This window comes from Dromiciops gliroides, chromosome 3, assembly GCF_019393635.1.
Source record: "Dromiciops gliroides isolate mDroGli1 chromosome 3, mDroGli1.pri, whole genome shotgun sequence".
NCBI classification, from domain to species: Eukaryota; Metazoa; Chordata; class Mammalia; order Microbiotheria; family Microbiotheriidae; genus Dromiciops; species Dromiciops gliroides.
Window position 1 is genome coordinate 645,619,483 of NC_057863.1, and position 20,797 is coordinate 645,640,279.

The 20,797-nt window shown below is 42.2% G+C and overlaps 1 protein-coding gene across 1 annotated transcript in view; it reads right to left on the reverse strand.

Annotated features, from left to right (window-relative positions):
- Positions 1 to 20,797, reverse strand: part of ARHGAP35 (Rho GTPase activating protein 35) — a 161,650-nt gene that overhangs the window by 36,043 nt on the left and 104,810 nt on the right. The window lies entirely within an intron of this gene.

The window sequence follows — 20,797 nt, forward strand, 5'->3', positions numbered from 1 at the left end:
GCTCTCCACTAGACTTTCTAACCAGACCTCCTTCCAGACGTAGCTCAATCCATTCCTGATTGGTTGTTCTCTACAATGACCACATCACATCATTCTCAAAAACCTTCTTTGGTTGCCCATTTCTTTTCCATTTTTAAACAAGTTGGATAATATCTAATACATGTTTTAAAGTTTTACTAAGGCCTGCTTAGACCAGCCATTTCCGCAATATACATTCCTCTCCCTAGTGAATTCTCCTTTGGAACAAAAAAAAAGAGTCCAGTAAAAACAACCAGAATAGTAGTGACAACTGTCAATGCAATACAGGATGGGGAGGGGAGGATAAACTGATAAAGCACTTACAATGTGCCAAGCATTGTGCTGGGGATACGGATACCAGAGCAAAAAGAGAGTTCCTGATAGTAAAGAGCTTATGTTCTATTTTACTTATTCATTGGGGGGGGGGTAAGGTAATTGGGGTCAAGTGACTTGCCCAGGGTCACACAGCTAGTAAGTGTCATGGGTCTGAGGCCAGATTTGAACTCAGGTCCTCCTGAATCCAGGGCTGGTGCTTTATCCACTGCGCCACCTAGCTGCCCAAGAGCTTATGTTCTAATGGGAAAGATGATACACAAAAAGGAGCTGGGGGTGGGAGTGGGGGATGAAGGTACTTATTGCCCGGGAGTCATGGTTTTGAAGTCTGTAGTAAGAAGCTAAGAACCCCACCAACAAAGGAATATATATGGGCTGCCCTGGGCCCCTCCATGGGTCCTAGGAGGAACTCTCCTATGCAAAAAGCTGGCAGGCCTTACAAAGGGATATTCCAGGTTGAGAAGACTGCAGAAATAATTGGATGTTCCAGGTCAAGGAAGCCCAAGGAGCTGAGGGAAGCTCCAGGATTAGAGTGGCAGGGGCACAGTTTTGAAGTCCAGAAGACAGGAACAGGCCTGGTAAGGCTGGAGTTGAGTTGCTTTTTAGTGTTATTTTCATCTGCACTATTATAACCATGGATATTTTCTTCAGATGCTTCTCTGACTTCTTCCTATTTATCTATTTATATTCATATTTATATATCTGCTGTTCAGTCATGTCTGACTCTGCATGATCCCATTTGGGATTTTCTTGGCAAAGATACTGGAAGGGGTTTACCACTTCCTTCTCCAGCTTATTTTACAGATAAACTGAGGCAAACCAGGTGAAGTAACTTGCCCTGGGTGACACAGCTAGAAGTGTCTGAAGCCTGATCTACACTCAGGAAGATGAGTTTTCCTGACTCCAGGCCTGGCGCTCTATCCGGTGCACCATCTAGCTGCCCAATTATATATTTATATAATTTGTGTTCATATTTACTTCATCTGTGTCTATATATTTCTTACAGCACAATACCCTATTAAATTCAAAGAGCACAATTTGTGCGGCCACTTTCCAATTGATGCACATGTACTTGTCATTTCCAAAGGGTGCATCATGAATGTTTTGGTGTCCACAGAGATTTTCTGGTTGTGCCTCCTCTGAAGCACATGCCCACAAACGACTCCAAGGATTACCTGAAGCGTATGGTCACTTTCCTCACAGTTTCCAAGAAGACTGTCACCACTGATGAACAATTCCTATCATCAGCACCAAGTATGCCAGATTTCTGTCTTAGCTATTTCCATCTTTTATCATCCACGTCAATCTGATGGGAGGGTATGAGGTGAAATTTCAGGCTTATTTTAATATGCATTTTCCTCATTACTAGTGATTTGAAACACTTCTCATATGGCTGCTGAAGAGTTTATTAAATCTTCTTTGGAAATATTTGTTCTACATCATTTGACCTCTTATTCATGGGGGAATGTGTGTCAATTTTCTAGATTTGTGTTTTGTCCCTGTATATTTTAGATATCAATAAATGTATTTTGGCCTTTATAAATGTATGATGAAAAGATCGTCTTCCCCCCAGTTCAACAGTTTCTTAGTGTAGATTACACTGATTTCATTCATTCAATACTCATATGGGTCTGATTTCTCACTGATCTGAATGCTTCTTTTTGTAATGCAGTTTGTGACTCTCTGTGTTACGTGTTTCTTAGCTAAATTAACAAGGCTAGTAGAATAAACATACAGACTTTTATTTCAAAGAGAAGCCTGGGGTCATTAAAGGAACTCTGCAGATTTGTGAAGGCAATCCAAGGCCACATTCTTCCTCCTGTCTCTGGGCACCAGTTGTACATCTGTACTGTCCTTCCTAGATTTATACACAGGACAAGCCCAATAAAGTTATCCATTCATCAGTAGGTCATAGCATAGACGACTGGTTATGGGTGACTTCTAAGAGGCTCTGTAATATTCCTGGGCTTGGTGTCATGAGCAGGATGTCATCTTTGAGCAAGAGCACCTGGAACACCTGACCATCTACCAGGGCGAACTCCAACGTGGACTGAGTGCTGGATTCTCTCTCATCATAGCAGTGAATTCATTAGAGCATGTACATCTCCCTTTTTTATACCTCCCCTGATACTTCGGATCCAAACTGTTAAACAAGATTTCTGCTGTTGTTTCAAGGAATCTTTAATAATATGATATCTTGAAGACATCTTATTAGAAGAAAAAGTAGGCACCCAGAGAGGCTGGTGTTTGTAAGAAGCCTTTTTAGGGGGTTATTACTATGCCCCAAGGGCATTTCCATGACTTTGGATACTTTATGATTGACCCTTCAATTGTGTAGCCTCTGACACAGACCTTTACATATACTTAATCCAATCTGGATGATTTTCCAAACTTTACTCTTTTTTAGTACCATTCCTATTTTCTCTTAAGCACACTATAGTCTGTGATGTTTGAATGTCCTTAAGAATTTTTAAAAAATTTATTTTTAACATGAGCTTCAAATTCTCTCTCACTAGATAAGCATGTGAGGTCATACCAAACATATTTCTATATTAGTTATGTTAAAGCAAGAGGTAAGAAAAATTAAGTTAAAGAAAATCTGTTTCAATCTGCACTCAGAGTTCATTAGTTTTTTTTTCTCTGGAGGTAGATCACCTTTTCCACCTTGGGCCCTTTAGAGTTGTCCTAGATCACTGTATTAATCAGAATAACTAAGTCATTCACAGTTGATCACTGTACAGTATTGATGTTACTGTGTACAATGGTCTCCTGGTTCTGCTCACTTCACTTTGCATCAGTTCATCTTTCCAGTTTTTCTGAAATCATCCTGCTTGTAATTTCTCATAGCACAACAGTATTCCATGAGAATCATATACCACAACTTATTCAGCTATTCCCCAATTGATGGGCATCCTCTCAATTTCCAATTCTTTGCCACCACAAAAAGGGCTGCTATACATATGGGTTCTTTTCCTTTTACCTCTTTAGGATACAGGTCTAATAGTAATATTGCTGGACTAAAGGGTATTCACAGTTCTAGAGCCCTTTGGGCATAGTTTCAAATTGTTTTCCAGAATGGTTGGACCAGTTCACAACTCCACCAACAATGCATTAGTATCCCTATTGTAGTTTCCCATATCCCCTCCAGCATCTATCAGTTTCCTTTTCTGTCATATTAGCCAGTCTGATAGGTATGAAGTAGTATCTCAGCACTATTTTAATTTCATTTCTCTAATCAATGGTGATTTAGAGCATTTTTTGGAGCTTTTTTTAACATGATAACAGATAGCTTTCATTTCTTTTGAAAATGTTCATATCCTTTGACCATTTATCAACTGGGAGTATCTCATGAGGCCTTTATCAAAGAAACCTGCTGTAAAATTCACCACCCCCCGGGGGGGGGGGGGGGGGGGCAGCTGGGTGGTGCAGTAGATAAAGCGCCGGCCCTGGATTCAAGAGGACCTGAGTTCAAATCCAGCCTCAGACACTTGACACTTACTAGCTGTGTGACCCTGGGCAAGTCACTTAACCCTCATTGCCCTGCAATTAAAAAAACCCCTCAAAGGATAAAAAAAAAAATTCACCACCTCTCCCGTTTTCCTTCTAAATTTGATTGTATTAGTCCTGTTTGTACTAAAACTTTTAAATTTCATGTGATCAAAACTATCCAACTTACCTCCTTTGATTCTATCTCATCTGACCATAAACTTTTCCCTTCTCCACAGATTTGACAGGTAAAATTTTCCATGCTCCCCTAATTTGCCTATATCACCTATTATGTCTAAATCATTTTGACTTTATCTTGGTGTATGGTGTGAGTTGCTGGTGTACATCCAGTGTCTGCCAGACTTTTCTAGTTTTTCCAGCACTTAGCACAGTTCCTGGAACATAGTAGGTGCTTAGTAAGTGTTTATTGATTATTGACAACATTGTTACCATCCCTCCCACTTGGCAAGTGAGTCAAGTGTTTCCTAACTGCTTCTTGGGCACTGGACTCCTTGTTACAGCAATTGATTGCTATCTTTTAAACTTCTATATGAAGTTATTATAATAATTTTCAGTAATTTCTGTTGTCAGTGGCTCATTTTTCATTATTACTTGTTTAGATAGTTCAGGATTAAGGCATTTCAATTAAGTGTCATACTTTTCTCTCACTATTCATGTTTTAGAAAAACATCGGGGCAGCTATGTGGCACAGTGGATAAAGCACCGGCCTTGGATTCAGGAGGACCTGAGTTCAAATCTGACCTCGGACACTTGATGCTAGCTGTGTGACCCTGGGAAAGTCACTTAATCCTCATTGCCCTGCCAAAAAAAAAAAAAGAAAAAGAAAAAAGAAAGGAAAAAAATCAAGTTCTGGCCTTCTAACAATTCAATGAACTGAGGGTAGCCAGCTGCAGTAGGAGATAAGTGCTATTATTAATAATAGCTAACATTTATTTGAGCTTACTATGAGCTAGGTACTGTATTAAATGCTTTATAATTATTATTTCATCTGATTCTCACAACCACTCTGGGAGGTAGGTGTTACTATTATCCCCATTTTACAGTGGAGGAAACTGAGGCAGTCAGAGATTTGCCCAGGGTCACATAGCTAGGAAGAATCTGAATAAGTCTTTCTAACTCTTATCTGTGTGAGAATCAAATGAGATAATAATTGTAGAGTGCTTAGCAGAGTGCCTGGCACATTGAAAGCACTATATAAATATTACTTTTTATTATTATAGCTGTATCTGACTATACACAAACAAATGACTGATATGACGATTCCCACATAAATGAGTTTTTCCTGTCTATCTGTGATGTTAATCTGTGTTAAACATGCCCAGTCCCTACTCATTCTTTTCTCTCTCTCTCTCTCTCTCTCTCTCTCTCTCTCTCTTTTTTTAGTGCGGCAACTGGGGTTAAGTGAATTGGCCAGGGTCACACAGCTAGTAAGTGTTAAGTGTCTAAGGCTGGATTTGAACTCGGGTCCTCCTGACTCCAGGGCCGGTGCTCCATCCACTGCTCCCCCTAGCTGCCCCCTACTCACTCTTTTCTCAAACAAAGTGCTTATGATATAGAGACCGTGAGGTGGCTCAGGGAATAGAGTGCTGAGTGTGGAGCCAGGAAGATCAAATTTGGCCTCAGACACTAGCCTAAGTAAGGTACTTAGTCTCTGTCTGCCTCAGTTTCCTCAACTATAAAATGGGGGTGAAAATAGCACCTACCTCACAGAGGTATTGTAAGAATCAAATGAGAAAACATTTGTGAAGTGCTTGCTTAGTACACTGCCTGGCCTTAGTTCTTTTGTTCTTGATCCTTACCATCTCCAGCTTCTGTGTAGCTGACAAGCTTTTAACAATCAGAATGTCCTCTGCTCGGGACAGCTAGATGGCGCAGTGGATAGAGCACCAGCCCTGGAGTCAGGAGTACCTGAGTTCAAATCTGGCCTCAGACACTTAACTCTTACTAGCTGTGTGACCCTGGGCAAGTCACTTAACCCCAATTGCCTCACTTAAAAAAAAAAAAAGAATGTCCTCTGCTTGGCCCATGGCTGTTGTTATGTTTCTTCTCATTCTTTATCCTGAAGTCCTGCTATATCATCATGTGTGCTGATTTAATTGGGAGAATCATATCAGGTTCTTCACAGACTTTATCTCCTCATCCTCTGAAACCCAAGTTGGTTCATAAGATGCAAATATTTTGCCTTTGTCTTTTTTCAATATCTATCATGAACATTCAATAAGAGATGACTAAATGTCCCAAAAAAGCTGTGTTTCTTGTTGCCTTTTGGAGTCCGATAAAACCAAATCCAACAACTCTTTTTTTTCTTTCCTTCTTTCCACAGACTACCCGTGAGCCTTTTCTCATAGCTGCCATTTCCTTCATCCTTGCAGTTTCACTTATGGGAATGGGAGGAACGCTATGATTCAGCGATTCTAGCAGTGTATCCATCCACAGGTCACTGTACAAGAACTTCACGTTTAGAGATCCAATAGTCAAGTGAAAGTTTATAGACCTAAAAAATGTGATTTGTAGACCTCTCTGCCACACTAAGGACCATTTTCTATTTTTGTTCTTGAGTTGAATTCATCACCAAATGATGGGCTCGCCAGAACCATATTCAAAGCTGTCTAGCAAGGCAGAACTGGCCAGGGTGTGGACTCCACTGACACAGACTTGGGGATGGCCAGGCATCCAGCCCAGTGCTCTCAGCCATCATCCTGGGATGGTGTAGTCTGGCCACAGCTGAAGAACCAAAAAAGACAGTTCCAAAGTCTTTGGCCCTGCCAAATGGATCAACATCAGAAACTGATATGATTTTATCAGTAGAGATGGCATTCCAGAAGAGGTATGACCATCTGCTTTGCTACTGTTCTAGGATTCCCATGTATGTGCCCCCTCTCTATCTGTCCATTCCCCCGCCCCACCGGTCCATGAGGGTAGGGACCGTTATTTTTCTATTTGTATCCCAAGCTTAGCACAGTGTTTGGTACATAGGCACTTAAAGAAGCACTTTAGTCTTCCCTGCATGAATAGAGAAAGATCTGCGCATTCACAGTGCACTGCAAGCTCAAGTCTTTAAATTGATATGGCAGCCTTCTCGGGCTACATTAAGAGAAGCAGAGCTTCCAGGAACATGGAGGTGACAGTTTCTTTGGATTATACTCTGGTAAGACTGGACAGAGAATTCTGTGTTCAATTCTGGGCAACCCAATTTGAGAAGGACTTTGGTCATCTGCAGAGCATCATAGGAAGGCTTTGAGACTATGTCATATAAAGACTGAAAAATTGAGTAACTGATCAACCTGCTAAGCACCTCCAGATGGGGAGCTAATGGATTCAGAGTATGGACTAAAGTATATTTTCTTCTTTTCCTTTCTCTCTCTCTTTTTTTTCTTGGAACATGGGAATGTTAATGCAGAAAATCTTTTTGTATGCCTATACATATTTGTAATGGGTTTTAGTTTTCTTGCCTTCTCAATGGGTGGGGGAGGGGATAAGGAAAAAAATTCAGAACTGAAAATAAATGGAATTTAACAAAGATTAATTGAAAGAAGCCTGCAGAAAAGAAAGCTTGGGAATAACAGACCACCTGGACGTCAGCTAACTGAAAGGCTCATGTGAAGAAGAATCCTACTTGTTCTCTCAGGCCTCAGAAGGCAGAACCAACCACAATGGCTGCAAGTGACAAAGGGGTGAACTGAAGCTCGATGTCAAGAAGATCACCCCAAGAGTTAGCGCTGCCCAAAGTGGGAGACGGTGTATTCCCCCACCATCAGAAACCCTCATGCAGAGATGCTCTCCAGCCACTGCTCTTATTGGTGCCCTCTGGGAACAAGCAGAACACGTGTTCCTCCTCCTTCGCCCCCCGGGGAGAGCGATCATGTGCCCCCCAAGGCTTGCCTTTTCTATGCTAAGTGTCCACAATTCTGCCACTGACTAATGGAGTAGTCATCTCACCACGCATTCTCTTCTGAGTGCGATCCAATTTCACATCACTGGCGAAATGAATGCAGAGCTAAGTGTTTAACAAGGCTTCAGAGGGGCTCTGTTCAGGGCAGGGTCCAGTGGAACTCTTGCCTTCTCATCCTGAATACTAAGCTGTTAAGCCCAGTGTACGGGCTTTCTGCCTCACAAGTTTAGGAATTGTCACGAGCTATTTAGGGTGCACTAGTCAAATGTGCCCCCTGGAAGTATAAACTCAACTCTTACTGCCTTTGGTCCACTGAGACAGACCAGGCCAGCTAATGCTATAATCATGCCTGATGCTAGCTTGTTCAATTTACCCGCTGTTCTCAATCAGAATTCATGCACTGCATATAACAGATGAGTTAGTAACACGGTGAAATGAGAAATAACTTAATTGAGCATTTCATTTTCTACACTAAGGAATCAAAGAATTCTTGGGAGCTGCCACCAGGGATAAGTATACAGGAAAAGAAAAAATGAGTCATTTTAGTCACCAAGAAAGCAAAGGCAAAACACAAAGTAATCAAGTCTGACGCCTGATAAGGAAGAATAATTTTGGATAATAAACCTAGGATTAAAAGGTCGGGTGTAGTTTACCTAACACAGTGAGTAGATTAACTCACAATACCACCAATTCACTTATTCATTCATTCAATCAACAACCCATTGCCTGTTTGCATCAGTGCATTGTGGGAGATGGAAAGATAAATGAAGATATGGTCTCTGCCTTCTACAAGAATTGTGTCTGTAGAGCAGTACACAGAATGATATAACACATTGAAGTCAGAGAGAAGAGGGAGAGGGAAAAGAAGAGAGAGGAAGAAAAAGGGGGAAGGAGGAGAGGAAGAAAGGCAGGAAAGTAAGGAAGGAGAGAGAAAATTCTTTGAGGGAAAGGAGGAGAACAAGAAGGTGGAGGACGAAAAAGAAAGATCGCTTTCAACTAGGAACGATAAGAAAAGGCTTCCTGGAGGAGATGGTAATGGCTGGCTCTGGAAAGGTAGGATGCCAACAGGGGGGTAAAGAGAGCATTTCAGGTATCCTGGGTGCCAAGGCTTGGAGGCACTAAAGTACAGGACACAGAATGATAGGATTAGAGATGGAAATCAGTCATTAAGCATTTATGAAAGGTCTATTATACACCAAACATTATGCGAGGCTCTGGGGATAAAAACACAAAGAATAGAGCAATCCCTCCTCTCAGGGAGTTTACATTCTAAAGGGAGAAATGACAAATACACTTAGAAGCAAACGAAAATAAGGACATAATGACAGGGGTAGTAGCATGAGAAGGAGGGCACTAGAGCAGGTGGAGGGGTCAGGAAAGGCTCACACCCAAGGCAGCGCTTGAGTGGTGATTTGAAGGGAGAGGGATCCAATGAGAAAAAGAGAAAGAGGGGATTCACTTGAATAATGGAGACGGGAGACAGGGTTGTGTATGAGCACCAGAAGCCAGTCTGATTAGACTAAAGAATGTGGTGGGAAATAACCTACAATGGAAAGGACACTGGAGATTGTTGGGCTCAAATCACCTTGGAAGTACCAATCCCCTTTAAGGATCCCTGCTTGGAGACCTCTGGAGAGAGTAGCTCCTTAAGCAACCTATTTCACTTTGGCCATTTTTTCCTAATTCTTAGGAATTTCTTTTTTGAAATCTGCCTCCCTGAATCTGAATCTTCTGGAGCCAAGAAAAGTTAGTCTTATCCTTTATTCACAAATGCCTCTTCAGATAGTTGAAAAAAATGATCTCCATACAGGACACCCTTTTCTGGACACTTTCCAGGTCATCAATAATAAGTGAATACAATATGCCAGATGAGAGAGGACCAGGACCATGGACAAGAAAACTATCGTTTCCGGTACACTGTGCTTTTATGAAGGCACCTGAAGATCACTGGGTGAGTTTGCTATTTCCTGAAATTTAAGGCTGTTCACACTAACTCTCTGAGCAAACTCTTCCTCCAGATTTGGAAAGTATATGGTCTGGGGCAGCTAGGTGGCACAGTGGATAGAGCACCGGCCCTGGAGTCAGGCAGATCTGAGTTCAAATCCGGCCTCAGACACTTAACACTTACTAGCTGTGTGACCCTGGCAAGTCACTTAACCCCAATTGCTTCACCAAAAAAAAAAAAAAGAAAGAAAGAAAGAAAGAAAGAAAGTATACGGTCCAAACAAGTAAGGTTTTACTCTTTTTTTTTTTTTTTTGGTATGTGTGTGAGGCAATGGGGGTTAAGTGACTTGCCCAGGGTCACACAGCCAGTAAGTGTTAAGTATCTGAGGTCGGATTTGAACTCAGGTACTCCTGACTCCAGGGCCAGTGCTCTATCCACTGCACCATCTAGCTGCCTCAGGTTTTACTCTTATTATACACAAGCAGTTAAGGAGGGTTTTATTTAGAAGAGCTTCAGGAAAGAATTCTTTACTTCATTATCCCTCGCCTAGCACCACTGCTGCATTAGAAACAGTTCTGAAACCAGACACTCTATAGAAGAACTGACTTGAGTCTTTCTAAGGCCAATGAGATCTAAGGCAGGTAAGGCTCTGCTGGAGAGGGAAATAACTGGATTTGAGGTCGCTCCACTCCCTCCACCTGTGAGAAATAGATCCGACCTTTCAGCATCTCTCTGGGCCCAGGAAGTACAATGCCTAAACCTAGATTAAGTTTCTTTAAACACTCTGCCGCTTGCCTCAGCCCAAACGTTGGCTCCTAACACCTGATAAAGAAAGAAAGTCTTTTCTGTGGCAGGGTGGGGAAATGAAAAACAGATCACATAACAGCAACAGTGACTGTGGTTCCAGTTACTGAGAGCTCTGGACTCTGCACCAGAAGTGTCTTGAAAGAATAAATTGTGTACTGGGTTTAAGTAATGCACATCAGCTGAGAGGAGGTAAGAGCAAAATGGGACAGAGTATGAACAACTGGTTCTGCTGGCCTTTAAGAGTGGGATTCTTTTTTTGTGGGGCAATGAGGGTTAAGTGACTTGCCCAGGGTCATACATCTAGTACGTGTCAAGTGTCTGAGGCTGGATTTGAACTCTGGTCCTCCTGAATAAGAGTAGGATTCAAGTGAGATACACCACATCATCTTTCATTTCAAATCAACCAGCCCCAAGAGCCAGCAGAGGCCACATAAAAGGGGTGGGTCTACCTTGAGACTGAGGTTCTCAGGACATATCTGTCCATCGGTCCCCTTCCTTCCACCCTGGTCTTGTTATTAACACTGTTCCAATTAGTTCATCTGCTTGATACTGGCTGAGCTGCTAGTGACCCCTCCTGTAGTTGTCACGGGCCTCTATTCCAAGCTATTATGAGAGTACACAGTTGCCTAGTGTTCACTGGGGACATTACACAAAGGGCTCCTACCCCATACTGGCTCTGATGTTGACTCTATGAGCCTGGGTCTCCTTGTGCTGACCATCCAGGGCTGTGAGAAAGACTATGTGACCTGCAGCATGTTATCTGTGGGCAAGCTCTCCATCTCTACCCTTCTGTCTCATACCTGATATAATTACTCATCACCCTCAAGCCAAATCTGGCTCCGAAGCTGATTCCCAAAGGACTCTGGTCCAAGGACTGTCCCTTCCCTTTGACATGCTGCTATCAAATCTGCCCCAAAAGAAGGCAGCCCAAGGAGCTGGCCCAGGAGGAAGGTCCCAGATCAGTCTGCAGAGTGGAGGCCTAGGGGGCTACCGAGGAGCTGAGTCCTCATACTTGCAGCAGATGAAGGAGCAGCTGCACAGCTCCGTCATCCAGGCTTTCTCTTTAATTCTGCTGGAGGCCCCATTCTAACATGGACACCCCTGATACCTCAGGGCCTGCACTGAATGAGCTATCAGCCTGCCCAAGGAAGGGGAACCACAACCACAACCTCCATGGCTGCATGAAGAAGCAGATCAGAGCAACATGTTCCAACTGGAGGGGACTTCCTTTCAGTGAGCTATCCATTACCGAAGGTCTTAGAGCAAAGCTGTGATGGCCACAAAGGTGAAGCATAGAGGGAATTTCATGCTTCTCCAAGCAGCCAATTTAAAATTCCCTCCCAAATCAGAGATTCTATAATTCTACAGAATCCCAACTGCACATGACTAAAATGGGAAGACTTCAATGGTGTCTTAGCATCTCATCCCTTCTCTCTCATTCTCTCATGTATTATAGCCAGCTGTTACCCTAAGACTCCCAGACTCTGGCCACTATTAGGAGCTTTCAGACAACACCGATTCCTTTCAAGGCACTAGGAGCAACAAAGCTAAAATGGAATGAATTTAAAATACAACTCAAATGAAGGAAACTGTGGTGTAAAAAAAAGCACCAGAGACCTAGAGACACGGGATCCAGCCCCAACTTTACCTTTGACCTCCTATGGAATCTTGGGTGAGACTCATCCTCCCTCTGGGCTGCAATTTCCTCATCTGAAAACTAGGTGGGTGGATGAATAGATGGCAACGGTCCATTCCAACTCTGACATTCTGTGCTCTGAAATTTCTACCAGCCTTGGCATTCTACAATAATTGACATTTTTCATAGCACCTACATTCTCTCACTGGAGCCTCCCAACAGCACTACGAGGTAAGTTACCACAGGTACAAATAACCTCATTTTACACATAAGGAAATGGAAACTGAGGAAGGACAAATTCTGTTTCCAAAATTTGTAAAATCAAAGACATATGGTCATATGCCAAATTTTAAAAGGTTACAGTGAATTCCTAAAAGAGAAATTTCTCTCTCTCTACATTTATCACCAAATGCCCTGTCTAAGGCAGTCTAGAAATAGCCACATGCTTCAAGAGACCTCTAGCCTTACTAACAACACAGACTTTGAAGTTTTTGGAATGGAGGCCTCTCTGTTAAGGGCAGGACAAAGGTATCTCATTCTCAAAGCTTAGCACTGCTTTTTCACTTCCTAATCTCTTTATTCACCAGACACTGATCTAGTGGCAAAGGAATAGGACTGCAGACAGAGTAGGGGAAGAAAAACCTGTATGGAAACAGTTCTTGAAAATCAGGATCAGAGAATGGAGTCGCTATGAGACACAGAGCTATGGTGAAGAACAAACCCAGATTTTCCTTCACTCAGAAAGCTGGAAAGGGCATTAGAGGTCATTTCATCCAAGCATCTTGTTTTACACATGAGGAAACTGAGGTAGATTTCATTCTACCTAATCAACAGATACAAACTAAAACACCAATAAAAAACAACATGTGATAAGACCAGAACCCTTTTCCCCAAGAGAGAAGTGGTCATAGTACATAAAACAGCGTTCCCAAGAATGGAGAAGTCTTCACGGTTGTGCAAACTCATGAAAATGTTCATATCCGGAACTCAGTATTTGACAAAAACTGCTGGGAAAACTGGAAGATAGTATGGCAGAAATTAGGCATAGACCAACATCTTACACCTTATACTAAAATAAGGTCAAAATGGATACATGATTTAGACATAAGAGGTGATACCATAGGTAAATTAGGAGAGAAAGGAATAGTGTACCTATCAGATCTTTGGAAAGGAAAACAGTTTTTGACCAAACAAGAGATAGAGTATATTATAAAATGCAAAATGGATGATTTTGATTATATTAAATTAAAAAATTTTTGTACAAACAGAAGCAATGCATCCAAAATTGGAAGGGAGGCAGAAAGCTGGGAAACAATTTTTGAGGCCAGTGCTTCTGATAAAGGCCTCATCTCTAAAATATATAGGGAATTAAATCAAATTTATAAGAATCCAAGTCATTCCCCAATTGAGAAATGGTCAAAGGATATGAACAGGCAGTTTTCTGATGAAGAAACCAAAGCTATCTATTCCCATATGAAAAAATGCTCTAAATCTCTAATGATTAGAGAGATGCAAATTAAAACAACTCTGAGGTACCACCTGACACCTATCAGATTGGCTAAAATGACAAAAAAGGAAGATAATAAATGTTGGAGAGGCTGTGGGAAAATTGGAACACTAATGCATTGTTGGTGGAGCTGTGAGCTGATCCAACCATTCTGGAGAGCAATTTGGAATTATGTCCAAAGGGCGATAAAGCTGTGCATACCCTTTGACCCAGCAATCCCACTTTTAGGTCTGTTGCCCAAAGAAATCATGGAAGGGGGAAAGGGACCCACATGTACAAAAATATTTATAGCTGCTCTTTACGTGGTAGCAAGGAATTGGAAGTTGAGAGGGTGCCCATCAATTGGGGAATGGCTGGACAAGTTGTGGTATATGAATACAATGGAATACTATTGTGCTGTAAGAAATGATGAGCAGGAAGAGTTCAGAGAAACCTGGAGGGTCTTACGTGAGCTGATGATGAGTGAGATGAGCAGAACCAGAAGAACATTGTACACAGTATCATCAACATTGAGTGTTGACCTACTGTGATGGACTATATTCTTCTCACCAATGCAATGGTACAGAAGAGTTCCTGGGAACTCATGATAGAAGAGGATCTCCAACAACAAGAAAAAGAAAGAAAGAAAGAACTGTGGAGTATAGATGCTGATTGAACCATATTATTTCTTTTGTTTTGGGTGCTGTTGTTTTTTTTTTCTATTTTGAGGTTTTGCATCACTGCTCTGATTCTTTCTCTTGTAACAGGATTAATGCAGAAATAGGATTAATGTTATTATGTGTGTGTATATATATATATATATATATATATATATATATATATATATATATATACGTGTGTGTATATATATATATCTATATGTATATGTATAGAGATATATAGATATAACCTATATCAGATTACCTGCTGTCTAGGGGAGGGGGGAGGGAGGGGAGGGAGGGAGAAAAATCTGAAATTGTAAAGCATGTATAAACAAAAGTTGAGAACTATCTTTACATGTAACGGAAAAAATAAAATACCTCATACATTAAAAAAAAAAAAAAAAAGAAAATGTTCATATCCTCTGACCGAGAGATCCCATTCCTGGGTTCAGACCCTGAAGAAGCCATATACACCAAAATACTGACAGCAGTACTTATAATGACAGCAAAGAATTACAAACTCGATGCCCACCAAAGGGGGAATGGCTAAACACACTGGGGGGGGGGGGTGTCGGTCCATGACTATGGTACGAGAAATGACAAATGTGACAAGCACAGAGAAGCATGAAAAGGTCTACATGAACTGATGCAGAGGGAAACAAGGAGAACCAAGAAAACAATCTTTCTATGGCCTTTGACCCTGTGGATCACCTCGGGACACCACTCTTTCCTGCTTTTCCTCCTACCTGTCTGACTGCTCCTTCTCAGTCTCTCTTGCCATATTTTCATCCAAGTCATACTTGCTAATTGTATGTGTCTCATAGGGTTCAGGGTGCTCTTCCCTTCTCCTCTTCTCTCTTGGTTTTCAGGACACCACTTCCTAGCTATTAGACCAGTCCTCAGTCTCCTCTGTACAATATTCATCCAGGCCACGCCCACTTACCTTAGGTGTCCCTCAGGAATGTACTGGGCACTCTTCTCTTCTCCCTCTCTATACAGATGATTTAGTTGTTTCTTAAGGACTTACTCCACATCACTATGCTGACAATTCTCAAATTTACCTATTTTGCCCTAACCTCTCTGATGACCTTTAATCTCCTATCTCCAACTGGATGTCCAGTTGATATCTTTTTTCTTTGATTTTACTTTATTTTTAGTACCAATTTATCTCTCTTCTCTGACTCTCTCCTCTATTTATTAAGGCAAGAAATAAAATACTCACTAATGTATATAAAGTCAAACAAAACATGTCTGTGTTAACCATGTTCCACATTTAAAAGAAGGGGAAAAAGAAAGAAAAAAATATGTTTAAATCTGCATTCTGAGTCCATCAGCTCTCTATCTAGAGGTGGGACAGCATTTTTCATCACTGAATCTTTTGGAATTGTGAGAGATCACTGCATTGATCAGAATTACTATGTACTGGGGCGGCTAGGTAGCACAGTGGATAAAGCACTGGCCCTGGATTCGGGAGGACCTGAGTTCAAATCCGGCCTTGGACACTTGACACTTACTAGCTGTGTGACCCTGGGCAAGTCACTTAACCCCCATTGCCCCGCAAAAAACAAAAAAAAATGTTGAAAACTATCTCTACATGTAACAGGAAAATAATAAAATACTTTTAAAAAAAAAGAAGAAAAGCAGGAAACTGGGAAAAAATGTTGCTGCAAGTTTCTCTGATACAGGGCTCATTTCTCAAATATATAGGGGGTTGGGCCAAATTTATAAGAATAAGAGCCATTCCCAAATTGATAAATGATCAAAGCATATGAACAGGCAGATTTCAGAAAAAGAAGTCAAAGCTATCAATAGTCATGTGAAAATAGCTCTAAATCACTAATAGAGAAATAAAAATTAAACAACCCTGAAGTACCACCTCACACTCTACAGAATGGCTAACATGACGGAAAAGGAAAATGACAAATGCAACAGATGATATGGGAAAATGGGTACACTAATGCACTGTTGGTGGGGCTGTGAACTAGTCCAACCATTCTGGAAAAAATTTGGAACTATATTTAAAAAGCTGTAAAACTGTGCATATGACTCAGCAATACCCCAACTAGATTTATATCCCAAAGAGATCAAAGGAAAAAGGAAAAGATCCAGTAGCTATCTCAAACTAAATACATTTAAATTGAACTCAATATCTTTCCCTGTAATAGCTGCTGGGGAAAGGGGAGTCATCTGCCTGCCACAAATCTCTCCCCACTAACTGATTTTCCTAAAGCACAGGTCTGACCATGTCACCTGCACCCTGCCCCCCATCTTGAATGGCTCCCTATTGTCTCCATAATAAAAAATATTGTGTGTATGTGTATAGATATAGATATATGTGCCCTTCACAACGTGGCTCTCTCATACCTTTCTAGTCTAAACTCTTTGACCTGAGATTCTACTACTCAGTTTATACCTCAAGGAGGTCACTGATAAGAAAAGAATCCCTATATATACCAATTATTTACAGTTGCACCTTTTGTGTTATCAAAGAACCAGAAACAAATTAGATGCCCATCAACTGGGGAATGAAGGGGAACGGAAGGGAATAAGCATTTATATAGCATTGGCTATGTGCAAGGTGCTGGCAAAAGTGCTTTTTTTTTGGTTTTGGTTTTTTTGGGTTTTTTGCAGGGCAATGAGGGTTAAATGACTTGCCCAGGGTCACACAGCTAGTAAGTGTCAAGTGTCTGAGGTCGGATTTGAACTCAGGTCCTCCTGAATGCAGGGCCGGTGCTCTATCCACTGTGCCACCTAGCTGTCCCCAAAAGGGCTTAAAAAAAAAAAAAAGCAGTTCATTTGATGTTCATAGCTATTTCCTAAAGTAGGTGCTATGATTATCTCTACTTTACAGTTGAGGAAACAGGCAAACATAGGTGAAGTGACTTGCCAAAAGGTCACACGGCTGGTAAGTGTCTGAGATCTGATTTGAACTCAAGCCTTCCTGACTCCAAGTCCAACACTCTCCCCACTGTGCCACCAACTGTTTCTGTTGATATCTAAGTAAACTGTGGTGCATGAATGTAATGGAATGTTATGTGGAAAGAAACAAAAACCATCTAAGTACTTCAGGGGTGAAATGATTGCCCAAATGTGCTGCTTCCAGAAGGCTGGGTCAGCAACCATTAGAGGCTTACTGCCCCTCAAACAAGTTTTGGGAGGATCTCCAGAAGAAAACTGTGGCAGCTAGGTGGCAAAGGGAAGGGTTAAAGAAGTACTGATACCCAGGCTGGCTGGGGGTCAGGCATGTGCTATGGGTGCAAGGCTTAGATCAAGACAAACTCAATTCAGATGCTGCCTCAGATACTTGGCAGCTAGGAGACCATGGGGGAATCATGCTAACCTTCCTGAGGCTCAGATTCTTCTACTGTAAAAGAAGGAGTTGGACTTAATGCCTCTAAGGTCCCTTTTCAGTTGAACTAGATGATTCTATGAAATAGGACACTTCTCAGGAAGAGTCATCACTGTAATGGGAATGGATAAAAGCTTTAATTAAATCAATATCTGTGATACTGACCAGGATATGAGAACACAGTGTATCCTGATTCACTAAAATGGAGACTGAAGAGGACAAGGTCTTGACCTAATGCTCTGTGGACAACCCGATGGGCTTTAGCTGGAGGCAGAGTTGTAAGATCACTGTAATGGAAGCCTCAAGAACCAGATTATAGCCCTGAATTTCCCATTGACTTTCTTTGGTAGGCTGGCCAAAATATGCCCACCTTTGTGCCATTCCCTCCCTTGTACAATCAGGGGATTGGAGCATGCGGTCTTTAAAGTCCCTTCTAACACTCAGGTTCCACACTTGTCACCTTTTCAGCCTTGTTCTCCTTTGGCACAGAGTTCTCTATGGCTTGAATGTCAACACTACCACCCAGATCCAGAAGGCGCTAATGAAACCGATAGTAGGCCACTGCAGTCAGTCCGTATTTAATGATGCTGCATCATTTTTTATGATGTTGGAATTAGAGAGAAAAAATAGACTAGAAATCCTTCGACTTGTTCAAGCAATTCCATTCCATCTCATCTCCTGCAACAGACTCCCGCCTCTGCCATCCCCATTCCTTCACTTCTCTTTTAATTATTTCCTATTTACATAGCTTCCTCTGTATATATTTGTTTACATGCTGTCTCCCCCATTAGATCGTAAATTCCTTGAGGGCAGGGGCTGTCTTTTGCTCTTTTTGTATTTCCAGTGCTTAGCAGAGTGCTTGGCTCATAGAAGGCAATTCATAAATGTTGACTGATTGATCTTTGCTGTGTTAGACTGGTAGCCTGTTAGACTAAGCCTATATTCCTGAACCCAGTTCTATACAATTAGAATGGTACAAAGCAAAGGCCTCCAAAGGCTCTGGAAGCAACAAATGAAAAATAAAGAAGGAAGAATTAAAAATCAGGAAAAGTACTGCCATATTACTGCCAAATTACAGGGGCTTTAGATGAGGGAAGTGTACAACTGGAAGGCTATTAAAGTGTTTCTGTCATGTCTAGAATGATGCTCAATTCTCAGCTAACTTTGTCTCTCCCATTAGATATCAATGGCTAAAATTTACCAGCACGATTCAAGGGGCTCAATTTCTTTTGGGCAAAAAGCCCTCCCCTGTTCACGGATCTGAACATGCCAAAAGATAGGTTCATCACTGTGGTGCCCTGACACGTGAAGCAGAAAGACCAAGAACCATGGTTTGGCTGATGGGCTTGCTCACTGCTGCTCCTCCTCATTCTTACTTTCTGACAAGGGATGATAGCTCTCCAGAGGAAGGAAATTAAAGGGATGAAGAAATGGAAGACACCAATACCAATATTCTTCAAAGGAATCGAGGAATATTTCAAGTGGAAAGGACCTTAGAACCCCAAATGTCCCAGTTGAAAGAAAGTTTTGCCATTCTGTGCTTGCACTAAGAAACCACAGAGCCCAGCACATCTGTGCTGGGAGATGACTGCAGAAGCCTCTGAGCCGGCTGGCTGGCATTGCAACAGAAAGGGTGCCAGGGAAGATGGCGGAGGAAAGGCAGTGAACTCTCGAACTCATGACATGATCACTACAAAAAACATCCAAATAAGGTCACAGGACAATGCCCGGAGCAGCAAAACCCACAGAAGAATGTGCTGAAATCATCTTCCAACCAAGGATGGCTTGGAAGGTCTGAAGGAGGGGGCTGCTGTGCTGAGACAGGAGTGGAGTCCAACCCCACAGTCACCTGACACAGATCCAGTCCCAGGAAGGCCTCACCAGAGAAGGAGACACCCCAGAGCCTCTGAATCAGCTGCAGTGCCAATGTCGTCTGGAACTAAGCTCACAGTCTGGTGAGAGGGCTGAGCCCTTGGCAGGGAGGAGATTACAGGGTTCTATGCTGGTGCTGAGGCAGAACCTGGGGTTTTCACCCCTGCTGGGAACCAGGAGGTAGACTGGAGTAGCAGTGGCCCAGATGGGGGAGGGGCACAGGATTGTTAGAACTGACAACCACAGCACACAAAGCTGGTTGATTAGCAAGTTGGTCTGGGGTCATCTACGGACCAGGGAACAGGCCAGGCAAGAAAGGGTGCCAGGTCTGGTGACTCAGAAACGAGGCTCCAACACTGGCTCTGGCACTCACTCTCTTTGCTTGGAGAGGAAGAGGGGCAGGGAGGACACCTGCCCTGGGCCTCAGTTTCCCTCTAAGACTGAGGAGAGTAGGGGAGAAGAGAAGAAAAACCAAAGCAATCACAACTGACTTCTGCAAAATTATTATGATCAAACATAGACTTAAAGAAGAGATGGGAATACACCTGCCCCATTTTCTTTGTAAAGGTGAGAGAGCCCAGAGGTCAAATTTGACAAAGATCAGACTTTTAAAGATACTGATTAATTTTGCTGAACTTATTTCTCCCCCATGGTTTTGGCTCCTTATTATTATTTTTTTTGTTTGTTTGTTTTTGCAGGGCAATGAGGGTTAAGTGACTAGCCCAGGGTCACACAGCTAGTTAAGTGTCAAGTGTCTGAGGCTGGATGTGAACATAGGAGCAAGGGAAGGAGATAATCCATGTCAAGGAAGTGGCAAGGTGTGAATGAGGAAAATCCCAGAAAGCAAGGGATTCAAAAGCAGAAGGATGTAGACTTAAGTGAGTTCGTTAAGGGATGGAGATAGGAAAGGGCAGAGAGTGTAACAAGTGTAGGGGTGGAGTTCTGTTGAGACTAGTTGAGGCCCACAGGAGGTGTGGGGCCTCCTCAAGTTGAGAATGCCTTCCCGATCCTAGCCAGGGGTCCACAGAGGTGTTCTTGTGAAGAACAGAGAGTGGGAGAAGCAGTTGGGCCTAGTCCTTGTGGGTTGGATTCAGACCGCTATAGACACGAGAGCAGTGGCAGCTCCAGTGGGTGTCCTAGCTAGACTCAACTGGCTTCCCCAGTAACTTCTGTCCCTAATTCCCTATCCTATCCTCCTATTCCCCCTTCCCACTTGGGTGTTAAGTTAAGAAAATTCCTGAAACAGAGAGTTTGGAGTTCACGTACCTGGAATGACAAGAGAAAGATGAC